We start from the raw sequence: 26864 nt of genomic DNA, 5'->3' as shown, positions 1-26864 counted from the left end.
AAAATCAGACTTTTGAATAAGTGATAATTTGAGATTAATTCACTATTATCATTACAGGTGTCTGGAATTTACCTCATGCTTCCAAGTTCAGGATCCAAAAATCAGAAAAGAAACAGAAAATCTAACACAGATTTCTCAAGGAAGTGCCTTGAGCTTCAGTCACACTCTATTTACATATTTTCCAGAAGTGTAAAGAGACAATGCTCCAGAGAGTTGTTGTCCATTTTGAAGATGAAATACTACAGTGTAACTTACTTTGACAGGAAAATTAACTGGTGAATATCAGGTTTCCTCCATTAGTGCTAACTCCTGGCAAACATTCAATAAAAAATTAAAGCATTTATTTGAATTTTCTGTAAGTTCTGCTGCTGAAAAATTATCTATCACATCACTTAGCATAAAAAGTCTCTATGAGGATTTTTGCTGAGAGTACTCCTCCTATTACCAGACTTCAGTCAGTGACTACTCATCCTGACACGAGATGTACTTCATTTCAAAGATCCCAGTCAAAATTAGAAACACAATACTACAGTCATTTGTGTGACAAGCCTTATATCTTTGTCTTCCATAATTAGCTCTCACTTTTATTCATCTCTTCACCTTTCACATAAAGTTTAAATCCCCTTTCTTAAAAAAATAAAAGCAATCATAATCCTATTTAACTTCTATATTAATAATCCATCTATCTTTCCCAACTAAAATTATTAAAGTTTTGCAGTTACTATAGACAGGATTTTTTATTCTGGTCCTCGGAAAATTCCAGTTTTACTTCTGGCCCATGCACTTAATTGAAAATACTATATTTCTCATCTTCAGTAATTTATTTTTATGAACTCTTAAAAAGATACACTAGTCATATGTGTTTACTATTAGGTTACTCAAATATACCAACAGACTTTCTGAAATTTAGTCCTTGTTCAAGACTTAAACGCTCTAATCCACTCAGTATTGCTTTCCATTTGATTATGGTTCCATTTGATTATGGTTATCCCCTTAATGTTCCCACCATGTTATCCAGTGCAACTAATAAACTTCATTTTCATAAGTAACATAAACTTCCATAAAGGGAAAGTCACACCTTGCTTTGGATAGTTACTCCAGCCTTGCAGGCTGCTCTTTTCATTTGAATTCCCACAGGTTAACAGAAACTGTTCCATTTTCTCATTTAAAGTTCTCCTTAAAGTGGACACAAATTCCAGCTGACAGAGCTATACAGCTTTACGCCTAAACCACTTTTCCCAGCCCCATTAGAGCCCTTACAAGTGGGCTTGCAAGACTGCAGTAATTTTCAAGCTGCCTACAAAGATATAATTGCTTGGAGTTTAGAGTATGTATTATACACCTTTAAGCAAACAAATACTTGAAAGTAAAAAAATGTAAAATGATTTAATAATCACTGGCAGAATACAAAGACATTTTTATTTTTTACTTTAGCATCCTAATTACTGTCATGTAACAACAAGCAGTGCATATTGGATTTGATAGAATACTCTTTGAAGGACTGATACAGCAAATTTTAACTGATCTCTCCTGTACCTACCTAAAGGAAAAAAAAACCTTAATTTTCCCAGATATGATAGGCCTTTTAGGTATTATAAAACTGTGCTTAATACCCTAAAAGTTGCTCCTACATTCCGTACACATTACCACATTGAAACTAGCAAATGTACCAGTTTTTGGACAAAGAAATCACGATCCCCATAAACTTTACAGATAACCTTCCCACATTTTATGAGCATTCCCTAGATCTTCTCTGGTAAGGATTTTTGTTTCACAGCCTTCTACCAATAAAAACATTCAGCTTTTGACTCTGCTTTGGATTTTGCTGCTCCTTCATTCAAAAAAATTTGAAGTACATGACTGCAATCCAGTAATAAATTTTACGGGTTTTTTTTAGTTTTAAATAGTCCTGCACCATTTCTGTTTTCCCCACTACTGTTAAAAAACATGTCAAAAATACTGAGAGCAAAAATAGATTTCTGAACATAGTAACTAAAGAAAAAACCCTGCCATGTTCAACAATTTCTGGACAGCGATTGCACTTTCATGTATTTATTATGCTGCAGTGCAAATCTGGAAATTACTAATGCTGGCATTCTCTATATAAACCTTCAGAGATAAATGACTGCAGGTCAGAGAAGTGAAAACTGCAGCAGAAGGACTTCTGCATCTCTGAAAATTTAAGACTATGGAACACTGCTTAGGTGGTGTATTTAACAGAGGTTGGCTATGGATCAACATGGATACCTAGAGACACAAAACTTTTGAAGAAAAAATAAACCAACTTCTTTGTAAATGCATAAGAGGAGACTACACAAAGAATAACACATTTGAAAGTTGCTTGCTAGTCCATAGATCTAGATTATAGAAATAATTTATTATAAACACCATTGCTCAGCAATGCCAGTGAGTACTTTTCCTTTTACTTTTCATGATTCCTATACTACTGAAACTCTCACTTTTAATTCATCACTTAGAATTACAAAACAAAACAGAGGGACACTTGATTGGAATAGAAAGTGGAGAAAATCCTGACCAGTGTGGACACACACACACTGTTACAGCTTCCAGGACTATGTACCTGGCTGCCATTAGCTCTAAAAAAATTCTACTTAACTCTGGTAGTGTAGCCAGACACACATCTGAAAAGAAGCCCAGTCAAAACTTCAAACTGGTTTTAATGTATTCTTCACAATTACAAGGAGAAGAATGGCATTTTAATTGAAAAGACAATTTCAAGGGTTGTACTGCAGATCATTTAAAGAAGTTACCATCAATCAACTTAAAGATCAGAGTCCTAAGTAGGAACTTCTATTCCTATAGCATACCAGTAAAGTGACAAGAACAAAAAAATACATAAATCTATTTTATAATAAGTAACTAAAAATTAGTTGGTCGCTGATATATTTCAGTCAATTTAAATGCCTTAAACATACTATTTTTTTCCATGTTTTGATCTTTAAATTAAGACTGCTGCTTTCTTCTCATTGAGGAGATATTATACATACCTTTTTAGCTATGTGCCAAGAAAAATCAGCTTTTAGGACAAGAAGAGGTACGACATGAAACCTAGAGTGAAGAGATCTTGGGACTTCTTCTCTCATTCTAGAAATATCTTCAGTGGAACACAAGACGAAATATTTTACATAGAGAGCAGACTGGTATCCCTATAATCTCTATTTAGGACTTTTACATAGAAAGAAACAGAGAAGCTTAATATAGCTGTAATGAGAATTTCTTAATTTCCAGGGTAGCAAAAAGAAAAAGAAACACTCAGTGACTATCTGGTTCTAAAAGAGGAGAAAAATGTTTTAAACATCAGAAAATAGGTTTTGCATCCTCAGATTTTAATGTATTAAATCCTAGCTGTTTACACGGCAACCAGTGTTTACTAGACCACATCCGGATTTCTTCTAATGAATTCTTATCCAATAAATGTATCATTTATTCTCTTCATCTTCTTTCCTCGTATGCTTTGCTTTTTTTTGCAGAAATTGCCATACAAACATTAATAGTAAATATTATAAACATTATTTTTTCACCAAGCTTTGAAAAGCTAGAACACTGTTTCTCTTCATTTTATTCAATACTCCCCCCCAAAAAAACCCAAAAAACCAAACCAAAACACACAAAACTACCCCAAACCCAACCAAATAGAACAAAACCAATCCCACCCAACAACAATGGCAACTCTCTGTTTTGAAGTGTTTTCACTTCAGAGAATAAAGAAATGAAAATAAATATTTTTAAGAAAAAATAATATGATATTGTGTAGATATTATCTTGTGAAAGAGAAAAGTTTTCTAAAACAACTTAACAAATAAAACCCTGCTGAAAATAAAACCCAACTACTGAAGACCTGGTGTAAAGCCTGATGCCACTAATACAGAATCACTAGCCTGCTATACAGATCACAAGCCCTTGCTTGTAACAAGCCTTGCTTGTTACAAACAAGCATGATGAAAACTGATGTGCCTAATAAAGAAGAATATAATTTAAGAAAAAATGATGAGGGTAATCTAAGGGTTGGAGTGCTTTTCCCCCTAAAACCAAGAATTTTTTAAACAGGGGATGCTATTCTAATGAGCTAACATGACCTATGATATTAAGGATCAAAAAACTTTCTTGTAAAATTTATGCAAAATTCATTTATTTTTTTCTTTGTCTCAGCTAAGGTAAAAAAAACAATCAAGTGCACTGGTTTCTAAGACACTCAGATTTGATAACATAGTTTATACATGTCCAGTTGTGTGTCAGTCATTGGAATTTCTTAAGTTGCAAATAGAATTATTATTAAGATATTCATAAAATATATTACATACTTATCATCAGATGTGTGTTACAATAAACTATTTGCAACTTAAACAATATTTCCTTGTGTTTCCCACCTACAAAATCCCTAACATTTAGAGAATAATTAAGATAATACTGAAACATTAACTGAAATTTGCACTTGTCTTTCAATTCTTAATAAAGCCTGCCTATAGAATAGTTTAGGCACATTAAAAAAAAAAAGTCCCAAAAACATTAGAATATTTTTATTCAAAATTTTCTGACTTTGGTCTCAATTCATATTAATAGAAAAGAGGTAACCTATTCTAATAACAAAAAAAAAATACTATGTTTTTACAGTTATACTGTGTTATACTGCAAATTACATTGCCATCATGATGAACTTAGTTAAGTTCAAACAATAAATCTCTCAGAGTACTAATTCTATTCACTATTATAATACAGTCATAACTACACATTAGAAAAGTCAAAATCGCTTTCATCTTTAAAGAAAAATAAAATGTCCTTCGAAATCAAGCACACCTTCTAAAGATATCAGCCACTTCACTGGGAAAGCTTTGCAACCTCGGCACTTGTACCCAAGACAGTGCTGCCAGTCTGCAGTCTGATGCCACTCCAGAATTGCAGCTCACAGTACATTATCAAGGCCTGCTGTGTCCTCTGAGAAAGGATGCTCTGCTGGCTGAACTTCCCCAATTTGCTCCCAAAGGCAGAACAAAACTTCCAAGACTATACAGTACATGTTTTTAAAATTTTCTACAGAGACAAGACTGGTACTTATTAGCAATGTTAGCTTGTACTTATTTAGATTAGAATGAATACTACGCAAAGTTCCTTCGTGTATAATTAATACCTCAACCAAAAAACCTCAAACACTTAGAAATCTATCAAAATTATGGGCAATGCATCCAAGAAAAACAGTTTAAAAACAAAGCTGCACACAAGTAACTCAGACTTGAGCACTACAAAAAAAATCTTCCGAGCAGGACTAAATACTATATGAACCACATTGTATACAGACAATGTGAAAGGGTTTCATTGCTGCCAAAATTTACTTTACCATCACCATTCCCCTTGAAACTGCACATTTTAACCATCTCTAATCCTGTAGCCATTTACTAAATAGACAGAGATATATTTATGAGTTTAAAGTTATTTAAGTGCAAAAAGAATTCCGTCTTTGCTGTTAGAAAGATGAACATGAGAAATTTTTTCTGTTTTGTTAAAAGCCTCAATGTCAAAAGACTTGCAAGATTTTAAACCAGAAAGAATAAAAATGTATTTGTTCATCACTTGCTGACATTTTGAGTGGGTGAAAAAGGATACTTGCTAAGTCTTTTTGAATTATTAATTATGATTACAGATTCTGATCACAACAGTAAGTTCCATTTTTCCTTCCTATTTCCTGAATTTAGATGGAGATGGGTGGGAAGATGAGGTACAAGAAAGGTGAATAAATCAGGAGGGCATAGTGAGAAAGTGGGACTGGTACATGATGATTAGCATTCCATATGCTCAGCAAGCCTGGCCTTACCTACAAGCAGCAATACAGGCTTTAACACAGTCCTTACTCTCAGTCAATTAAGTCTTTTGCTTTCTAAAGTAGCTTTACAACATTTACATTTAGCTTTTCCAGTTGCTTCTCCTATTGCATATTTTTGCATTCTTCAGTTTTCTCTCTTTAGATAGACTGACCTTTCATAGGAGTTGAATCTTGATTTTGTATGAGGCAGGCCTAGGATGAATACTTGCAAGAGCCATGTCAATTCACAACTCAAACATTCCTCTTTGGATCAAAATCTGAAAACATTAGGCATCTCCCATTCTTTTTAACAGAACAAAGAGCTACAAAAGACTGATCAAATTTGTCACCTGTCTTTCTCTTTCAAGGAGACAAGTTTCATTCCTGCAAGGTATACTGAAAAAAAAAAAATCCAAAAACTTCAATATGCTTCCTAAACCCTTTTACTTTACAAAAATATCCATCATTTGTCATAAGTGTCATATCTTCTCTAATGGATAAACCAGTAAGTCTTCTTCCTACTCAGTTAACTTATTAAAAAAATAAAAACTAGGCAAACATACTCTTCTCTGAAAAAATACATATTTTACCAAGTTCCCATGAAACTTTTAATGGCATTCCAGACACTTTATTTCTTTCTACAAAGAAAATAATAACACAATATACATTTGTGGTTTTAGCAGAATAGAATCTGGAGGGGAAAACAACACTATGGCAGCAAAAACTGGCAACTGCTGATTGATCTTTCTGCCTGAATGCATGAAAAATAATCCTGTATGTCTGGATTGACACTTTCTAATGAACAGACACTACTATTTCCTCTGATTTTTCTAACTTTACTGTCATTTGTTTGAGCAAGCCAAACCTGGTGAATAAAGAGGAATGAAGGAGAAGAAGAACTGGAGAAGATGAAGGGAAATAACTAAGATGGAAGATACTGACACATTATTCACTGGAACTGCCACTTAGTTTACCACACTCAAACATCCTACAATTACAGAAGTCTGCTGTAACTTTGATATGAATAGATCAAAACAGTTCAGCTTTGCTCCATATTAAGTCCATTATGTAATTGTATGAGAACTCCTATCCCTATGTTTTGATAATTCTTTGTGAGAACATAAGAGATAGGAGAGAAACAATCACAAGTCAGTCCAGCTTTAAAGAAGTTAGGTTTTTCGTGGGGCTAGAATTTTTCCCATACTCCTGTTTATTTCTCCCTAAATCCTGGCACATGAGATTAGCAGCAGGAATAACAAAAAAGGTCTTGGATGCTACTAATGACTAAACTGATACATCAGGTCAGTACACACGTGTCCCTGGCAATTTCTGAGTTAGTAAAACATAAGCACTGTTAGCAGATGCCAAAGTTTCAACTGATTTTTCCAGCACAGGCTACCAGACATCTGAGCAGCTTAAATGAACTACAAGTTTGAGAGCTCTCAGAGAATGTCCTCATATATGAGTAAGGTAATAATCAAACAGCTTTTGTACAAATATCTGATTATTCTGTAACTATTCATGTTCTGCTTTTATCTATGATGTGAGAAGCCACCACTATGTTCAATGGGACAAACTGCAGGCATCAGCCCTAGCAAGACTTCTGTGCGACTGATTGGTAAAGCAGTAATTGCAGAGGCAGCTATGTGGAAGAATCAAGTCAGCAGTTCTCAAGAATCACTACATTGTCACAGCATATGTTGCAGTACATGCCACAGTTGAGATGGCCACAACACACAGAGTGTCACCACACAAGTTCAGAAGGCTTTAAGCATTCCCCCATACAGAGTAACACCATACCACATCAGAGGGCTTCAGGCATCTGCCCACACACAGTAGCACCATTCCACATCAGAAGGCTACAGGCATTAGCCCTTCTTGTTCTTCAGCCCAACCTTTTATACCCTCACGTTGATGCATTGCACCTGTGTGCCCTCTGCTCCCTTTGGTGGTTGGTCAGTGCCCCTGGGCACTCCCTGGCTCATTGCTGTCAATGCTGCTCACCTGCTGCTCACAGCTGCAGCCCCATGGGGATGAGGCTCGTCCACAGCCCCACTCCCAGTTACCACAAACTGTGCACCTCCACTATAATCACTGAGTATTCTTTTCAGCATTGTTGCAAATATTTTTCCTTACATTTATATAAATAACTTACTTATATTTAACTACAGTACTATGCAGAAGTTTCTCTATATTTTTCATTTCAAGACTTCAGATAAATAACATCTATCTATAACTCTTATCCTCCAGAGCACATAGTGTTTCAATCAAGTAGCCCTTAAAAGCTGCCTACCAGTGTAGCTTGCTCCTGGTGTATTTATAGAATTCCTCCTGTTCACTTAAAAAATAAAAGCAGTAACAACCATCCTCAAAAGAAAGAACACTTGACTTTTTCTAATTTCTACCTTTAAAAGAAAAATATAACCAAGCAGGTAATGATTGCAGAATGCCAACTAAAATCAACAAAATTACTGAGGTAGGTCACATGTACATTTGCCAAGGTGTAGTCTTGTTTTGCATTCCAAACAGTATTGTTTAAACAAATTTTCAATTAATTTTAATTTCCAAATAAATCAATGCATGTCCATACTTAATTGTGTCATATTCCTTTCTCTTTTTGTATGGTATTTCCTTGAAAAATTTAAAACTTGCCTCTTCAGAAGGACAGTTTCAAATTCTTCTCTGGGGTATCAGGGTGACTTGTTTTTAAAAATTAATTTTCATATATAATTAACATTTTTGGTTTTCTATCTTACTCAAAATAAGCAACTCTTCCTATAAACCAACTTCCTCTACAAGTTGTAACAGTGCCACTAAATAGCAGAAGTTTTAGAGCTGCGACCTTTTAATAACTAGCTGAGACATTACTATTAATTTGGATCCCACCAAAGCTAAGCAATTATCTCAGTTTTTTAAGAATAGGATGCTTTTTTCCTTTTTAATTGCTAAGAAAATAAGGACTGGATGAGCAAGCTATCTTTTTCAAGCTTTCCTCTAATGACCCCAATGCACAGCTCTGTCAAAAATCTGACTCTACATTCCTGAAGAACTAGAAAAGGAGGAACTGAGGGACATTTTTGTTGTCCATACTGATTACAATCTCTGAGGAAAGAGTTTCTCCAGTTTCTCACAGCAATGGATTGAGTGTGCATACTCTGGATGTTTCTGACAGAAAGGAGTTATAGTATCTTCCTCCTGAACTTGGCCAGCAAAGCCACATGGTATCAGGAAAAAGAATTGGATCACTCCACTCTGGTTTACAGATTTATGATAATAAACTGTAGGAGGCAGCAGCAGCAGCAAACGGATTACTTACCACTACTACAGTGGCAGTTTTTCAGAGGAAACATTCAAGTTGGCTTTATGCAAGGATCACTCAGTGCCCACTGACTATACAGTCAGAAGTACTGAATTTCTAGAAAACTTCCCCCACTAAAAAAAAAACCAACTTTGAGAGCTAGTAGAGACAGTGGTAGCCAGCAAGGTTTTTCTTATCTTTTTCAGTTTTCATGACTTTCCAACATCACCAGCTCCTTAGTGACAGTGTGCTCCTCTGGTTCAGCTGTATTAGCAGGCTAGGGTACACTTTTAGTACAAGTTTATCTAGTTTTGAACTTCTTCAGTATTCACTCAAGCTCACCACTGATGCACCCAGAACCCCAAAAAATTAGCAAGTAAAACTGCAGTCTTCTTTTGCCCCCAGCCTTTAAATTCCTTGTGCTCTGCTGAGCTGTAGACTTCTGTACTGAGGAGCATCCCAAAATGATTACAGACAAGATGCTAGATGGGACAAGTTTTTGCAATAGACCAATTTTCAGAGGTAGTTTGAGTGGCTTTCATTCAAACAGTAAAACTATATGCACAAACAAAATTTGTAGACTCTGCTAATAATTTAGAGATCCTTAAAACTGCTATTAGGATATTCAGATAAAATGAAAAAACAGTTTGACACTTAAGTAGCATGCCAGAATTCAAACCTAACATACAATAATATTTCAGAAAAAAAATCTACTCCTGTTTGAGATCATGATTTCCAAGAAGCCATCTTGATGTATTTCAAGTGCAAAATGTCAATTACATAATTGCTGTCATTATTAACACATAGTATTATTGTGTATTAATACATTAATATATGTAGGCATTTGAACAACAGATGCGAAGCAACTATTGTAAAATAGTCGCTATATGCAAATGAAACAACAAACTTGCTTACTCTAGTTCCTCATGCCCTTGGTGTTATTTACTACAAATACTGCCATACTATGTACATTTATATCAAAGATAAACCTAGCAATACAACAGCTGAATTTTCATTCACACACACTCTGGCTATTCCAAAGTAAGAGACAATATGTATATCAGGATTTCCCACAATTGCAGGTCTGTTACTTGGATTCTTCTTTACTACAAACTCAATGTTTTCCTCCCATAACGTAAGAATTTCACTTACATTTTCTGCTTATTGAATCTCTCAGCTGGCCTGTGAAAGAGACCTTGGGAGCACTTTTGAAATTCTCCTGAAAAATCCACCCTTCAGACAAAGTGCAGCAGGCAGCTCTGGGTAGTAACCAGTCTCACTGTTATCCAGGATAGATGGTTACCTTGATTATAGGGAATAATCATTATGCTATCTCTTCAGTTCTCACTGGTCATTTCTGAAACACTTCTACTACCTTCTAGTAAAGTGGCTGGCACACTTCTAGTGGTAACATTCTAAGACTTTCTGCATTTCAAGGTGTTTTTTCCTTGACGAAACCCTTTTGCAAAGAGTAATTTTCATGTAGGAAAAGCGCTTAATCTGAATCACAAAGAGGAAACACTTTTCTAGACTTCCAAATTTGATTCTTTAGAATTCTTTACCACTGTGCTTGTGTATAGTTATAATTCTGGTTATAGCATATTAATGCCTCAGAAACGTCCTTTAATACCTCCTCCCTACAGAAATCATAGTTTTACTTCACACACATTCACCTGTATTAAGACAGATGAATTTTACAGACTATGCTCATTCATCTTAAAAACCACAGTTCAGTCCCTTATTGTTATAAAGAGAAATAAACACTACTTAGCATTTTTGTTATGGCTTATAACTGAAACTCCTTCTTGGTCTGGTAATTATGCAAAAATCTTGTTTTTTATTTGAAGCTAAAGCACACAGAAATGTAACAGAGCAAATGATCATATTAAATTGGGCAAGATACTTCACTTTATGTGCCATGACTGAGAACTGACTGGAGGTATATTTTTACCCCTCATATACATTTTTGAAATACAGAAGGCATTTATTACTCGCTGTGGGAGTATGAGGGACACACATTAGCACCACAGAGTTTAGATTTACACCTTTTCAGAATCTTTTTTTAAAGCAATTGAAGTGATTACTTAGAGGTCTTTGGTAGGACTGCAAGTATACAGGTTCCCAACAGTCTTAATTTTCTTTCTTTTACAAGCAGATTGCTAAACATTATTATTTGGCAATAAAACAACATAGAAACCTTTCCACAATGTTTTTCCTAGTAAGATAGAGTTGTTTGAACCCTAGAGCTCCTGTCAAGTTTCTGACAAAGTTCTCTGCCAGTCAAATTATAACCGTGAGTCCCCCTGACACATTAAATAAAAAAATACATTCTGTTTTTGTAACGCATGTTAGAATATTGTGATAATAGAAAGGTGGCTTATACACTTCACTACACTTATTTCTGAAGCTATCATTCAAGTACAATAGTTGACATTTACTAACAATGCCTAAATGCTAGAGCTTTTATATCCAGCTCTGACATTGAATGCCTGCATGCCTACAACCTTAGCAATCAACAGCTCTGAAAGTTTACTGAGTTGAAACCTAGATTCTAGCTCCTGCTCATAGAATTCTCCTGTTAGCTATATAATGAAAAAAAAGCGCAGAAGCAATTCAGTGGTGCATCCAAGACGTCCTCTCATATTCACTGCATTTTAGAGTGATTATTTCTTGGTTATTTCTCTCTCAAATTACTTGTTGTGCTGTAAAAACACCAACCTGCTGTTTCTGTAGGATACAGGAGTTATTAATTAAAGATGGCAGACTGAGGCATCAGTGTTTCCCCTGTCTGCACAACCCTAAGCACTTAGAAGTGCCTGCAATTACTATTACTGTCCTTTTAAGGAGAATAATCACCTCTCGTGGGCCTTTACTCCTATAAGAACAACACGAGATTTCTGGCTGTTGAATGAAAAGACACTTGAAATTTACAGCCCTGAGTCAGTCTCCCAAACCCTAAAGAGATGTGACATTCAGACTAAACACTGTACACCTGACATTTTCTCTTCACCACCTTGCTGCAGCCACTCAAGGAGCAGCAAGTCTTCTGACCAGACCTCAAAAAACAATTTCTCCATGAAGCACAGAGAGCTGAAGTGCTCTAACCTGGCAGACTAGATTGGACTGCTTAATTTCCCTGAATTAAAATGCATGCCTGACTATACTTGGTATATCCAGAAAAATCCTAACCGTACACAACAAAAGCAGTCAGTGACAAATATACATTTATTAAAGAGCATCTCTAATGTCATTTGGACACTGGCTTCAGCACACTATTGAATGAGGAGAGCAAGGACAGTCAGGAAGCAAAATATCTTGTAAATCAGCATTAAAAATGACATTATGATAAAGCAATAAAGGGTACCTGATAAACAAGAGAAAAAGCTATTCAGATTGTAAAGCAGATTCAATTGGCTTCCCAACCCTGTGTAGTAACAAGTTTACCATTAATCCATAGAGAAAATCTCAATGACAGACCGAGAGGACTATAGAGCCAGTCATCACCTGTCTACATATATATCAAGAAATTGATTCACCGCATTGCTGGATTTCAACCAAATAACTGGCAAACCTAAGAAAATTCCTTACAATAAAGCACCTTTATATGATAATTTAGGTACAAGGTAAGATATATGTCTATTACATAAAGTGATTATTGACTGAGAAGCTTTCAATTTAGCAGAAAATTACTTTGTATGAGAGCTCTCCAGAGCTAGTGACAAAGGTTACATTTTGCTCTTTTAATGCACAGTAAAAGAGAATGAGGCTTCCACTGGCCTACTCTATATCAAATCATAAAAAATTGGAAAGAAAGTTAAGTAAGGATAAAATTCTTCACACAGATTTTCACATTCTGTTCAGAAGTTAATTCCCTCCACTCTCCCCTTGCCCCCCAAAGGAGTGCACTGGAAATAAAATTACTTGAATCTGAAATCCACTGGCAGTATTTTTCTCACCAGCTACACATGCACTTTAGCCACAAAGACTTCATGTTAATGAAGATGCAAAATTCACTGAAGTAATGAGAAATTAACATACTAAATTTTGATAACTTTAAATAAAAAATAAACAATTTTAAAAAATTAAAAGCTATACTCCTCACATTTAATTTAATTATAAATTATTTGAATTTTTTACCAACTGTATTACAAGAAATTAAAATATGGAGGATAGATAGGACAATAAGAGAGTCTGATCATTGAATCTAAAACTTGTTACCTTGAAACATTATCAAAGGTTTGAAAATTTAAATCCACTTACAAAAAATCCACTTAAAGAACAACTTTATGTCTTTTATTCATTAATATTCTAATAATTTCAGGGATTGTGTAGAAAAAAAAAATCTAACAAAAACTTTCACAAGATTAAAATAATGAAAAAAAATTACTGGTCCAGCAGAAAACTAAAACTTTAGCTTCCAGACTGGTGTAGTTTTGCATTCAGCATTTTCATACTGGATAGTGGATTTCAGGCTCAATGTGCTAAGAAAATAAGTGCATATAAATAACTTCTTTCTTTTTAAAGAGGCTCTTTTATGTACTGGATATGATTTGGTTTAATAATGAGATACTATTAGAAGTGAAGGATTACATACCCAGAGTAAAAGTGGTATTTCTTTTAACTACAGATGGCTTAATGAAGAAAACTCCTGAGAAAGAAACTGAAAAGAATAAGGTATTTGAAAACTAGGTAAAACATGAAGAAAATTAGAGTTTCAAAAGTTTTTCATCAGCAGTCCTAGCCAAAATACATGTCATACATAGTCAGTCCTCAAATCCTGTAAATTAAAAAAATATGTAATCAATTAAAATTAATTTCTCATTAAAACCTACTTGTGTTTAGCCACTTTAACAGCAGTGACAATAGTTAAATATTAAATAAAGATAACCTACCACTGTAATACCTACAATATACAGTATATTTGACAGCTTTTGCTAGTTCTGAGGACCAGAGAGTTCCTGCAGTAGAAAAATCCCACAAAAGTACATGCAATTTTTACTTTGCAGTGTTGCACTATCCTTGTACTTCCCTACAAAAAAAAATGATAATAATGTAAAAGACTGGTTATTAATTTTGAGGAATTGAAGGTATAATACAATATATTCATTCCACGCATTACATAGTACAACTCCTTAGAAGACAGTAAATGCAGAATTTAGTCATGTTTGGTATTACCTCTTCACAGAGGATGGCACAAAGATGAAAGCTTTTGTTTTGTTCTGTAAAAGTTCATGATAGTGGCTTCAATGTCTAATTCCAGAAACACCTTGCTTATGACACATATTTTCCCCCCATTTAGCAGTGTTTCTACTGTGGTTGTTGAGGGCTTTCCAACAAAAAAACATTCCTACTGACATTTAAACTTCTATTGTGAGTCTCTCAGCATCCACACTTGGCAAGCTTTAAACATGTAAAGACATTTATTCACCATCTCAGAGTACAGAAGGAACATTAGGAAAATGCAGAATAACTTCAGGAAGGTTTGTTTTTTTTTTTGTTGTCAACTTCGTTTGTTTCTCCTTTGAAACTACTGGAGGTTCAGTATGCAGTATTATTTTCTGTAGCTTACATTTTACTGTGTATGCTTTGTCACTGTAGATATTTTACAAACATGATAGGCATTTCAAAAACGCTGTCATGTAATAAACAAGGATATCTTCACTGCAGTGAAGAAATAGAAACAAGGTATTCACTGAAATGCAAATTGACATTAAACCTAGAAGTGGCCTCCCAAAAGAAAGATTGAGATGAATTACCACGACAGTGATGAAATAGAGTCTTATACCTATGCACCCAGCGTGCATCTTTCCCAGGTAAGTTGACAAGTGTTTCATGTGGCTAACACTCTTTACTGGCTTCAAACTGGCTTTCAGGAAAAAAAATAAAGAGGAATAGGCTTTATGGTGTTATTCTGAGAAAGTGTAACTGCTGAGTATCCCATCAACAGATCATGATTTGTATACTAATGAATAAACAATTTTGGTCAATAGACAGCATTTTAATCTGAAAAACATCATCTAGTTTCCTCATCTTTTCCTCATGATTTATTCCTTCTATGATAAACTTAAGAAAGAAGAGCTGCCACACAGGTTTCACAATAAATCTTTTTCCAGATTTACAGGTTATTCACAAAAAAGATTGCCTGAGACTCAGATTTGGCTCCCAAAATACCAGCTTAGGAGTATTTCTATGGGGAGGTTAAGGGCAATGACACAGTCAAAGGCTCAGACAAAAAGACAGCCACTCAACTTACAAAGATCAGGATACAGCACTCAGGGCTAACCACAGTGAATTCAATTACAAGTTATAAATGCAGATATCTACACTAATAGCAGGAATACAGTCACAGCTGAGAAACAGGTGCAACCAAAACAGAAGACCAAGAGGGAAGACCTGTTGGCTGGCTGAGAAAGTCATTCTAGTAAAGAAAAGCAGCAATAGAAAATTTCTGTAGCAAAAAATTACAATAGCTAGCTGCACACTGCTTATTCTATACCAAGTTCTTTATACACAAATAGCAAATAGGATCCTCAGTGCATGATCTGAAAGCCATAAAATTCCACATACAAAACAGGTGGTAGGACAGTGCATGGGTGAGTGAAAAAAAACAAACAAAACCCAAACCCAAGATAAAAGTGAGAAAGCTTAAATGTTAACTACATTTTCTAAGGTTCCAAACAGCAAAAAATCTTGTTACATGTTTTATTAGATTGCTACTTACATAAATGCATAAATTTTGACAAGACAGGGGAATCTTATGTCCAACAGAAGGATATAGCAGAATCTGTACTCATTAAATGCACATGCCATATAGAACAAGAATCCTGTCCTGCTCTCAGGCTAGGTCTCTAGGTTTTATGGAAGAAGACAGTTTCATAATTATTTTTTTTATCTGCTATCACAAAACCTTCTGATTTCAGAATATGAATGATACCAAGCATGAGGCAGGAGTGCCACAAATCTTTCTTCTAATGACAACTGTGGCTAAAGCAGATTCCATCTTCACCCCTACTCTGCACCAGCAAAACTAACTGGAGGCATTGAGGTAATTCAATGTGGTTGAAAATGTTTCAGGGGTTTTTTGGATTCTTCTTGGGTTTTCTGTATCTCAGAATTACTAATTTTAGATCAGTTGGTTGGGTCTATAGTCCTCCAATTCAACTGAAAAGGCTGTTAGAGAACAGAAATAAATAGCCAAAGAATTTGAACAACTTACTTTCCATCAAGAAAAACACGTATAGAATCACTGTTTCAAATGCCATGTACAGTTTTTGAAAATCAGACACAGATATTCAGTCAGGAAAAGAAAATATTCCATGTGAAAGTTTTATAATGAGGAAAAAAAGCTTTGAAAAAATACCAGTTTTCCTTTCACTAATAAATTTCTCATTCACTGCCTAAAGATAGATACTCTCTCTGTACCTCTACTATTATGACAACTAGTAGCTGAACCAAAAATTGACAGAATCATTCACAATATTACTCTACATGACACTAGCAGCAGTGTGAAATTGAGTGTGATCACAGCACCAGTCAATTCTACTGGTTCAGGGAGTTTTCAGTTTAGGTCAGTTTTATCTTCTGACGCTCATGCTCTTCAGTCCCAGGGTAAAGAAAGCAGACAGAGAAAAAGACAGTAGAATGAAAGACTTTAAAAAAGAAACAAGGGCAGAAAATTGTAGAAATTACTAAAAGCTCTTCTCCAAGAACACAAAACTCACACAGCAGCATAAGGCAAACTGTACATATAAAGAGTAGCTCTCCCTCACCTAGCTTAAACATAAAGAAGCCTCATACTCTTTAGGACATTCACTGCATGCCCTCTAGGAGGTTATCACAAGGTCTTCAAGAGACAAACTTCATGCCAAACTTATGTCTTACTCCAGAAAAAAAAAACCAACAAACTAAGAGGGTTTTTTAATGAAAATAATTTTAAAAAAGAAATCCAAACTTTCCACTCACTCCCTTCTCGTGGTGACTAAACTCTTTGCCCCAGAAACTGCCAAGATGGTATTTTAAAGCCTTCTCCGCTCTCTTCTTACCACTCCTCCTTTTCTTCTTTAGGTTCAATCCAATCCTCACTCCTTCACTTCCTACTAAAGAATAACTACTTGTCTTCTCCCTTGATTGGTTTAACAGCTGGTGCTAGTTTGCCAATCAGTCCCATGCAATCTCTTCTCATTCTCTTTCTCTAGTTTCTTCCCCACTTTTTTGCATGACAAATCAGAAAGTATATCTGAGAAAATACTAAATTACAAGTATTCACCAGTGAGTCTAAGGAAGGGGGGTAACACCTGACCCTTATTCTAGCCTCAGTGCAGCTAATCCTAGCTATTGCTGAAGTCAACCCTAACTAGTCAGTCTTTAAGAAAAATATAAAGTAAAATCTTCATTCTTGAACACTTTACAACATTCTACAATTCTTTTTCCCAGGGCCACATAAGCCACAGTAAATCTCTTGCAAAGTGAAGTAAAATTAATTAGTTTTGCAGCTGCAAATGAACATATTTTATTTCCTACTGAAATGGAATAGGAATACATTTGCAGTTTAGTCTGAAAGGTAGCTAAAAATCCAATTAAATTAGCAGTATCTTTTAAGTGAATGGACAGTACCTTCTTACCCATGGTACCTAATTCATAGGCTATCCTGTGCCTGCACCCTAAATGAGCAGATTTGCTGAAATGAAAAAAAATAGCATGAATCTCTACTGACTACTGCCTCTTAACTTCAAAGCTTGATTTCCCCTTAGACCATCAGCTAGTCCATTTCGATTCTCATCCATCTATTTTACCCCTTTCACTGTAGGAAATAGTTAGAAATACTTAAAAATTATGGTGGTAGGACTTGTATGTTCCTTGAATACAGACCTTTATTTCAGTCTAAAATTAGGGTTAGTAATCTCTGCTGTCCAAGAACAAGCTATACCCCAGTGATTTACAGGGGTTAGCATGTAACTGAAACAGTATTTCATACGGTTGCTGAGGTGGGACTTACTGCAGACATCCGCCAAAATGAAAACAGTATTTTTTCCAAGAAGAAAAGCATGGAACAGATTTTGCTTCCACTAAGATTATGCTTCATATCTCCTGTTATATCAAGTTGTAATACTAAAAATAGAAGCAGGCCTCATCATCAGATTAAACATGCATGTAGCATCTGAAGGAACAAGTTTTGAATGGGTTTTCTCACTCATAAATCAGTGCAATTTCTGATAATTTTGCTAGCAGTTCAAATTATTTCATCTGAAATCATATAGATAATGGTCAGTCTACCATAAAGTGGAATAATGTCTTTCAGAGCTGAGTTGGTGGTGTTTCACTCTAAACTTCAACAAGTTTCACTGCTGCTGTGACCCATGGGCAATATCCACTGTCAATTACCATATACTTCATCCTTTCTTCCTCACCCAACTTGCTCCAAAAGTGGATAAATACAACCTCAATCCTTTCTGGGTGGCTGTCTTCTCCTGACTGTGCCCTGCTCCCTGCCCTTGGAAACAGCTGAAGTTCTTTTGAACATCATTAAGGCTACATCTCAGTGTTTCCCTGTCCCAAGGAGAACAGGCTTACAACACAAAGGTAGAACAGGTGTGGGAGCAGTACCTCAGCCACAATGACATGCCACTATATATTTCTTCAGAGATGAAACCAATTTGATTTTTAACACCACTTTAAAGATAGGATGACTCCTACACACACAGAACTGTCAGTGCGTAGGTGTCTATCTGGAGGGAAAAGCAACTTGACCACTTCCCCCTGTGTTCAAAATGCTCCTACTCCAGCTATTCCACAGAGGTCCAGATCACACACAGTGGGATGGCTGCCCATCTGCCCTCTGCAGATCTGCACTGTCAGCCACAATGCCATACTCTGGAATACAGCTCACCGTTCTTGCTTTCTTTTACCCTTGGAAGAAGTAAAAGCTTCAGCTGGTCTTACATATTGGTACGGACTAGGACTGTAGCAGAGAGCCACCATGTGTGTGACTCCACAGATTTCCTTAAACTGTCCTTGCATTCATTCCATGAAGAGAAAGAGATTCTGCACTCATTAGATTGCTAAAATAGAAATATTATGACCGGATTTCTCTGGGCATCTTATAGGGCACTATTTAGGACTTCTGCAGAAATGCTTCCCGTTGGACAGGCAAAGTTAAAATATTCTTGTTTGCTGAAAGTATGTTTGCTTAGGCATAGAACTTCTAATCAACAGGAGAACATTACGCTGTTGTAACATTTGATTCAATTTACATTACTGCCTAATTAACACTGGAACATTTAGCAGCTATTAGAAGAGACATTCTCAAGAGTTCTAGATTTTACCAGAGCTCTCAAGCAGAGTTTCTTCCATGCAATACTTCACAGTTAAAATCTGAATCAACAAAACTAAATTATCTTTGACTCTATTTGAGTTTCTAGAGGAAAAGTATTTGCAAATATTCCATGCTGATCTTTCTACATCCTACAATAAAAAACACTTCCTGTGTTTTAAGACAATCTTTGCAAAATCTGTCTTATTTTTTTATTAGATGGAGTCCAAGTTACTTGGGGTAGAAGGTGCTAGATAAAAGAAATCTCTAAAGAAATTTGTAAAGCAGATAGTGTCTCTTGCTAAGATAATTAAATAACACCGTTTTCCACACAGAAAGCATACATAAGCATTTTCAGGTATGTAACAGTGTATGTGTGTGTTAAATGAAGAACAGTTTCCTCTGTTTTGAAGACTAGCATTTGATAAAATGCTAGTCTTCAAAAAACCTAGTTCGTGGCTATCCATCATTAAATTCCTGAAATCATAGTCCAGAATTAATGGGTCCACATGTAAGGCTTGGTTTCTTTACAGACCTGAATAAAAGAATACAATTTCAAAAGTGAGAACATATTCATGACTTAACAGAGCTGCAAGTTTAGTTTTGTATGAAATTATCTTTATTGCACAAATAGAAGCATAATTTAATGCTTTAGTCATTCTGATAATTTGCAACCTGTGACTTGCCTAAGCCTAGAGAATATTTTAGTTCATAACTTCAATTGCTATCTTTAATGAAGTAAAAGAACAGAAAAAAAAAATCTCAGCATATGTAAAGCAAACCATATTTTAAAAATCCCCATAAGTATGGCTTCCAGAACTCTTATTCCAGTATCCATCACAGGTTGTTATTATTATTATTATTATTATTATACTACACTAGAAATATCTCAGATACTGAATTTCACAGACCCTTCATCTCAATGCATCAACAAACATTTTCCTTGTTTCTTAAATATGTGTTTTACCTGCCATGAGTTGCAGCTGTAGCTCCCAAGTCAACCATAGGGTATTTTACTGTTATGATAGAGGCATGCCCAGCAGCTGACATTCCTCATTTAACAAGCAATGTATGGTAATTAGACAGGATTTACAGACTTCTTTCCCTTTCCCCCAGTGTTAAAACTGAATTTTCCAGGATTAAAATTTTCAGGTTTATCCATCTGGAATTTTCAGTTTAGTAAATACAACATTTCTAGAAACTATGTATAAAACTCTGGTATGCATTTTTTAGGTAGTGTCAGAAGAGCAGAAAGGAACTTTCATTGTAGCAAGGACAGTAAATTTAACATTAGTATAACAAATGGTAGGGTGAAAGAAAGATTTCAAGTGCTACAAATTGGAAGCAATACAAAAGAATATGCTTAATAATGCTAGGGAACCTTCTTGCATAGATTTGAAGAAAGAGAACTGGGAAAGATCAGGGGAAAGTATCTACATGCTGTACAGAAGAAACATGTCTGTGTTTCACTAGAAGGATTTTAAAAGCTGAGTTAATTTTCTTGTAAAACATATGCTGGTATCATTTTAATACATTCTGCGGAAAATAAACAAATACCCGCCCCCCGACCCAGCACTATACTAGCCAGAATGTCATGGAGAATACTTTTTAATATCCCTTTTGTCTCAGAGTTGTGGGGTTTTCCCCCTCAAAAAAAAACCCCTCTACAGCATTTTTTCACACACTTGGTTTTATTAAAGACACATAACAAATCCAGATGTCAAGACATCAATGTTTTGTAAATCTCTGATAACACATTCAGCTATCTATTTATCAGCTGTGTGCAAAGTCATACTTTTGTTCTGGAGGAAATCCAATTTCAACATTAAACACCATCTTCATTTAATCTAACATTTTTACAGGAACTGAGGAAAAATCCAGAAGTTCTATTGTTCTGATTTTTCAGAAACACTCATTTGGACAGCATAGACTGGAATTCAGGTTCAGAAGTCAGCAGCAATACTCATAAGAAATGTTTGAATACTTTGGTGTGCAAGAATAAAGGAAGTCTTTGAGAAATGTATCTATAATAGTGAAAAGAGCAAGGCTGGGATACAACACAAAAAGATTTCTAAGTGACAGCTATAGCACCCAAGACAAGAAGAAAATAAATTAGTTTCACAATTATGAATGTAACTTCTGTGAAGCTCACCATTCTCACTGACTTGGGAGACACACACTCCAAGCCCTTTCAGTATTTAGGCCAGCATTTCAGGAGCTTCTTTATGCATTTTTTATACCTCAAAGGAGGCACAAATCTATATTGCTAACAAAAACCCATGATTGACTGAATAAAGCATAGGTATATAAAAGTCCAGACATACTTTACAATTTTAATTATGTGCTATTCTCTACATTACCTCTTAATATAGAATATCCTATTTAATTTGTGAAGTTAATATCTTATTAAATTCAATTTCTGGCACTTTCCTTAAGTATATGTCTTTGATTAAGATAATGGAAAACATTTTGTCTCTGGAAAAAAAAATACTGCAAACGTAAGATTACATTGCGTTGCTTCTTGTTATGCCAATTTTATTACATTAAGAAAACTTTTACAACAAAATGCAACAAGTTTATGCAGTCATTGTATGAGTTTCTCATAGAACATTTTCAAGTCGTGCAAGAAACATGAGAAACGTGAAGAACCAAGAGTTCTGAAAATACAGTTAAGCTGCACTAAGTTGATTTACTTATCACTTTATTACTGAAGTGTTTAACCTGGAATATTATTATTTAAAAAAAAACGAAAAACAAACACTCTAGCTGTTTAGTTATAAACGGATTACAAGAAAAGTGTTGTTACACCATCCCATCCAGTCTCCACAATATTAAACAGCATTTTTTTCTGATCAGTGTAAGTGGCACAAAGAGACACAGAACTCAAGTATTAAGTGGTTAGTAGCATAAAATTCAAGTTCAATTATCAATTCAGTCAAATGATGTCAGTTGAAGATGGAAGCAGATTCCACTGGACAATATGTGAAATATTGCCACCCCTTTGGTTTGTTTCACACATATTTCTACACCATTTAGCTATATTTATCTATTAAAGGAAAAGTGATGAAAATCCAGCCTACTCTTAACCAATGCTTTAAAATTGGGCAAAGGCTGTCCCAGTGCTGCTGGCCAAGCTAACACCTTAAGCTCTTGCAGAAGTGTTACCACCACTGTAATATAATTATTTAACATTCTAACACTTTATTCAGCTCCTTAGAAGAGTGGAGCTTCCTATTTTAACAAAACCTGCCCATTTAAATGTCATTACCTATACAATTAGTACAGTCTGTTCCTTGCTAGCTGCAGAGTACTGGGATAATCTTTTAATTGTTAGCCACTATTGAATAATTTCAGCAATTACACTTTTATATATCCTCTGGTAATTAAGACAGAATATCCCTCTAATCTGATCATTTTCCAGTATTCGGTGACCAACAGAACGACGATCAATGGCAGAAAAAATACGCGTGTGACCAGAGGTAACGCTAACACCACTGGGCACCGCGTCCACCTGCAGCGCCCGCAGGAAGGCGCGCACCGCCGGCGCTCCCCGCATCCACCTGAAGGACCCGGTCCGGCCGCTGCTCAGCGTGTCCGGGGCTACCGGGCCGCTTCTCACCGCGCCTACGGGCTCCGCTCGCCTCACCGCCTCAGCCGAGATAAACCATCGCCGCCGCCGCCGCTCCCCACGGCTCCACCTGCCGGGCACCCGCTCCCCGCAGCACCCACCCGCTCCCTCGCTCTCTCGTTCGCTGCCTTCCCCGCGGCGCCGCCACCGTGGGGCGGGCAAAGCCGCCCGGCCCCGGCGCGCATCTTCCGCGCGGCCGGGTGGAAGCACCGTACCCGTCCCTCCAGAGCATCGGCAACTTTCTCTCCTTCCTAAGAGGAGGCGTACCTCCGGGGGCTGCTGCCAGGCTCTCACAAGCAGCCTCATGGCACAGGCTTCCCGCAAGGCAAACCCCTGGAGGTGTTGGAAACAAAGCGGGATTACCTAAAAGGGCACACGTCTGCTCGCGGCCGCCAGGAGCCCCACGCCGGCGGGAGCGGCGCCCTCCGCCCTCTCTCCGCAGGACGGTGCCTGTTGCACGGGCCCCGCGGGCTCCCTGCAGGGCAAAAACCAACTTCGCTCCGCCGGGCACCCGCGCCGTCTCCGCGCCGCCAACTCCTGCGGGGAGAGGGGCCCCGGGCTGCGGCCCCGAGCGGCAGCGGAGCCGAGCGGCTCGGACAAACCCCTCTCCCGACAAGGCTGAGCCGTGCTCTGCAGAGTGGGACCCCCCTTTCCCGCCCCCCGCGGCTTCCCTCTGCGCAAAACCAATTAACCCCGAGCGCTCGCCCTCCCGCAAAAGGCAAGACAGGGAGTGCGGGAGCCGACAGGAGGCAAAGTTTGATAAATGAGCAGTTCCTGCAGTGACAGGTGACTACGGAGCGGAGGCACCCTCCGCGCCGGGCTGGGCAGAAGTGCGGCAAAGAAGCACTCACCTGTCCGTTGCCCTCCGGTAGGCGCGGAGGGGAAGGCGGGCAGGCGAGGGACACAGCCCCGCGCTCCTCTGCCGTCCGTCGGCCCCAGCAGCAGGCAGGATGCCGGGCAGAGGGCCCGCAGAGCAGCGGGGCCGCCCCGGGCAGGCACCCGTCAGCGGAGCAGGTGAAGCGGGGCGGTCGCCGCCGCCGGCAAGCAACACGTTTGGGTCTCAACTTTGCAGCTCCAGTCACAAACAAACAAATAGAGCCCAAGAAGGACCTCTCCCATCCGATCCCAGCCTTCTCGGCAGCCGCTGCCTCTCTTATTGGTGCGGAGGTTATTTATTTATTTGATTTCTCCCCCCTCCTTCCCCTCCTCCCCTTCCACACACCCCCCTTCCCTTTCACTTCCCCTATCCCTCCCCCCTCCCCGGCCTTCCCTCCCCTCCCTCACGCCGCGCAGACAGCCCCGGTCCCAGCGCGTCGCACAGCGCGCCCGGGCTGCTCTGCGGCCGGCGGCAGCGCCGGGTGCCGGGCGAGGGGCGGGCGCGCCGCGGGGAGGCGGGAGCGGAGGCGGGCGGGAGCGGGGCAGCCGCCGCGCCGCTGCCCGGCGATAGCGGAGAGCGGGCGGGAGGTGCTCCCGGATGCCCTGTCCCCCGCACCGGGCAGCGGGGGCGGGAGGGCGATGCTGCTGGTCACCGCAGGGACAGGGCAGCCGGACAGGAGATGGCCGGTGATCGGGGCCGGGCAAGACGGTAGCCGGCATGTACCGGGCTGCTGCCGCGAAGAGCCGGGGGCCCCTCCGGCGCTGTTTTGCGGCCCTCGCCCGTGGGGAGCTCCGGCGGCCGCGATGAGGCGGGAGCGGCTCGGCCGCGGTGCGGCAGCGGCGGCGCCCGGAACGTGCGCCCGGCGGCCCCGGGCGGGACCGGGGGCACAGGAGAGGATGCCGCGCTCGCGGTGTGCGCATCCGGGCAGAGCCGGGGCTTTTAAGTGCCTCTGTATGTGTGTTTACGTACGTGTGTCTCTGGTAGCGTTGCACGCAGCTTGCTTTCAAGGAGACCCTAGACTCGCTAGCCGCAGTGTACTTTGTGTGCAGTGCTTTTTCGTTTTCCTCAAGCTTATGCGTGATCAGTGCAGCGCAAGCTTTATTTTGCCTGTGTCTTACCAGACGCTGAACCTTTGTTTGCTTATTTGTTGCCCTTTTTCTCCCCCGTCTCCTAAATCCACATGCAACTCGAGCAACAGAGTAGGTCTCACCTGTCCATCCCTTAGGGCCAAGCACACTGCTCTGCTTATTTTAAGGAAAGGGAACATAAGTTAAAAGCTGGGAAGGTAAGACTCCATGAAGGATTCCTTTCACTGCTCCTGCAGTATCTGTCCTAGCTCAGTTGCTCGTTGCAGCTGACAGTGGAAAAAATACTACTGTCCCATAGTGGCTGTTTTTATACTGCTATACACACACGTGACAGACAGAATATTGACATTCTTGTCTTCTCTTCCATCTCTCTCCTTTTAGAAATAGATATGCCAGTGGAAGGCACAGAAGTGTAAAATCTGTGAAGTTGGTACAAACTCTTCATAATATTTGGGAACGGTATATGGGAGTGTGTGTTATCTGGTTGGTTGGTTTTTTCTGGCTAAAATTGCCACCCTGCTCTCCTGGCAGTAAACAGGCATTCTGGATGTTCTTTTTCACTTCCAGAAAAAAAAAAAAAACAAAAAAACAAAAACCCACAAAATCATCACTACAATAAACAAACAAGGAAATAAAAAATGTGCTTAGAAAATAAACAATTATTCAATAATATTACTAGGAAAGAAAGCATAAACTATACTCCTATTTCTGTTCAGGTGACAAGACATAGAGATGTAAAGATTGCTTTTAAGTCAGTCAATGAATTTATGTAGATTCATCATTTCAAACAGATGGTACAAATCTTTCTCTGTGCTGTAACTCTGTAATTCTACCTTTGTCAACTGAAGACTATAAACTAGAAAGATTAATGTACATTTTGTCTTCAGTAGTAAATGCTATTGTCAAATGGGGAGAACTTCTTATTCAAAGAATTGGATCAATAGTTGACTTTGTTTTGAAGCATTTATTTAAGAAGCTACTTAAAAAGAGTGAAGTTCATGCTCTTAACATCCTTAAAGAAATCTCTCAAAGGCAGTTATTCTGTTTGCCAATATAGCGGTCACTGCCACGTAGCAACAAAAAGCATGAAAGCTAGATGTGGAAATCCCTTTGGGTTCAGGCAGTGCTTTCTCAATGGAAGAAGAACAGTAGGAAATTAAAAAGTGAAATGCACTTAAAAAAATCTATTTGAATATTTTAAACAGGCTGCTTTGAATAGGTGAAGTTTCATCTCTAACCAGTAAGCTTCAAGGTCAATGAAATGCAAATGACAGATGCGCTCCGTGCCTGAAAGAATGCCACCCACTTGAGGTAACGTTTAGCGAGAAGTATTTAAAAAGTTGACCACCTGTTATTTTAATCTGCAAACTCTGTGTTCAGCAAGTATTTGTTCAGAGGAGTGCAGAGTGTCTTTGACTGGAATAAACTACTACATTTTCAAAATACGGGAGGTTAATGAAGATACTGTTTCATTAATGAAGGGCCTGTAATGTCAGTTGCGCACATCAGTGAGAAGACACTGAGTGATGTCAGTTAAATTTAGTCTGACACTTACACTGTACTACACCATGTGAAATTTCAACTGTTACACAGATCTTAAGAAACCATTATATGTAAACCAAGACTCTTTATTTTTATAGAGATTCCAAGTAAAAGAAGCAGTATGTAATGCCCATAACAAAATTGATCCTATACTAACATATTATATCTGCTTCCATGGAAATTAATTAATTAGGCTGCCGGATACACCTTAAAAGAACTTTGATTTGACTAAGTCAAACTAATAATCAGTTTTAGTGGCTACTTAATATATTAACTGATCACTGGAATTATTCAAGCAGAATATTGT

General features: G+C 38.0%; 1 long non-coding RNA gene across 2 annotated transcripts in view; it reads right to left on the bottom strand.

Annotated features, from left to right (window-relative positions):
• Nucleotides 1-24218, bottom strand: part of LOC118685841 (uncharacterized) — a 318808-nt gene extending 294590 nt beyond the window's left edge. For both annotated transcript variants that reach the window (XR_008508299.1, XR_004980052.1), the window contains exon 1: nucleotides 23902-24218. This is a non-coding gene — a long non-coding RNA (uncharacterized LOC118685841). The remainder of the gene's footprint in view (nucleotides 1-23901) is intronic.
• Nucleotides 24219-26864: the final 2646 nt, after the last annotated feature.

Source organism: Molothrus ater, chromosome 4, assembly GCF_012460135.2.
Source record: "Molothrus ater isolate BHLD 08-10-18 breed brown headed cowbird chromosome 4, BPBGC_Mater_1.1, whole genome shotgun sequence".
Lineage (NCBI taxonomy): Eukaryota > Metazoa > Chordata > Aves > Passeriformes > Icteridae > Molothrus > Molothrus ater.
This window is presented reverse-complemented; position numbering and strand designations above follow the sequence as displayed.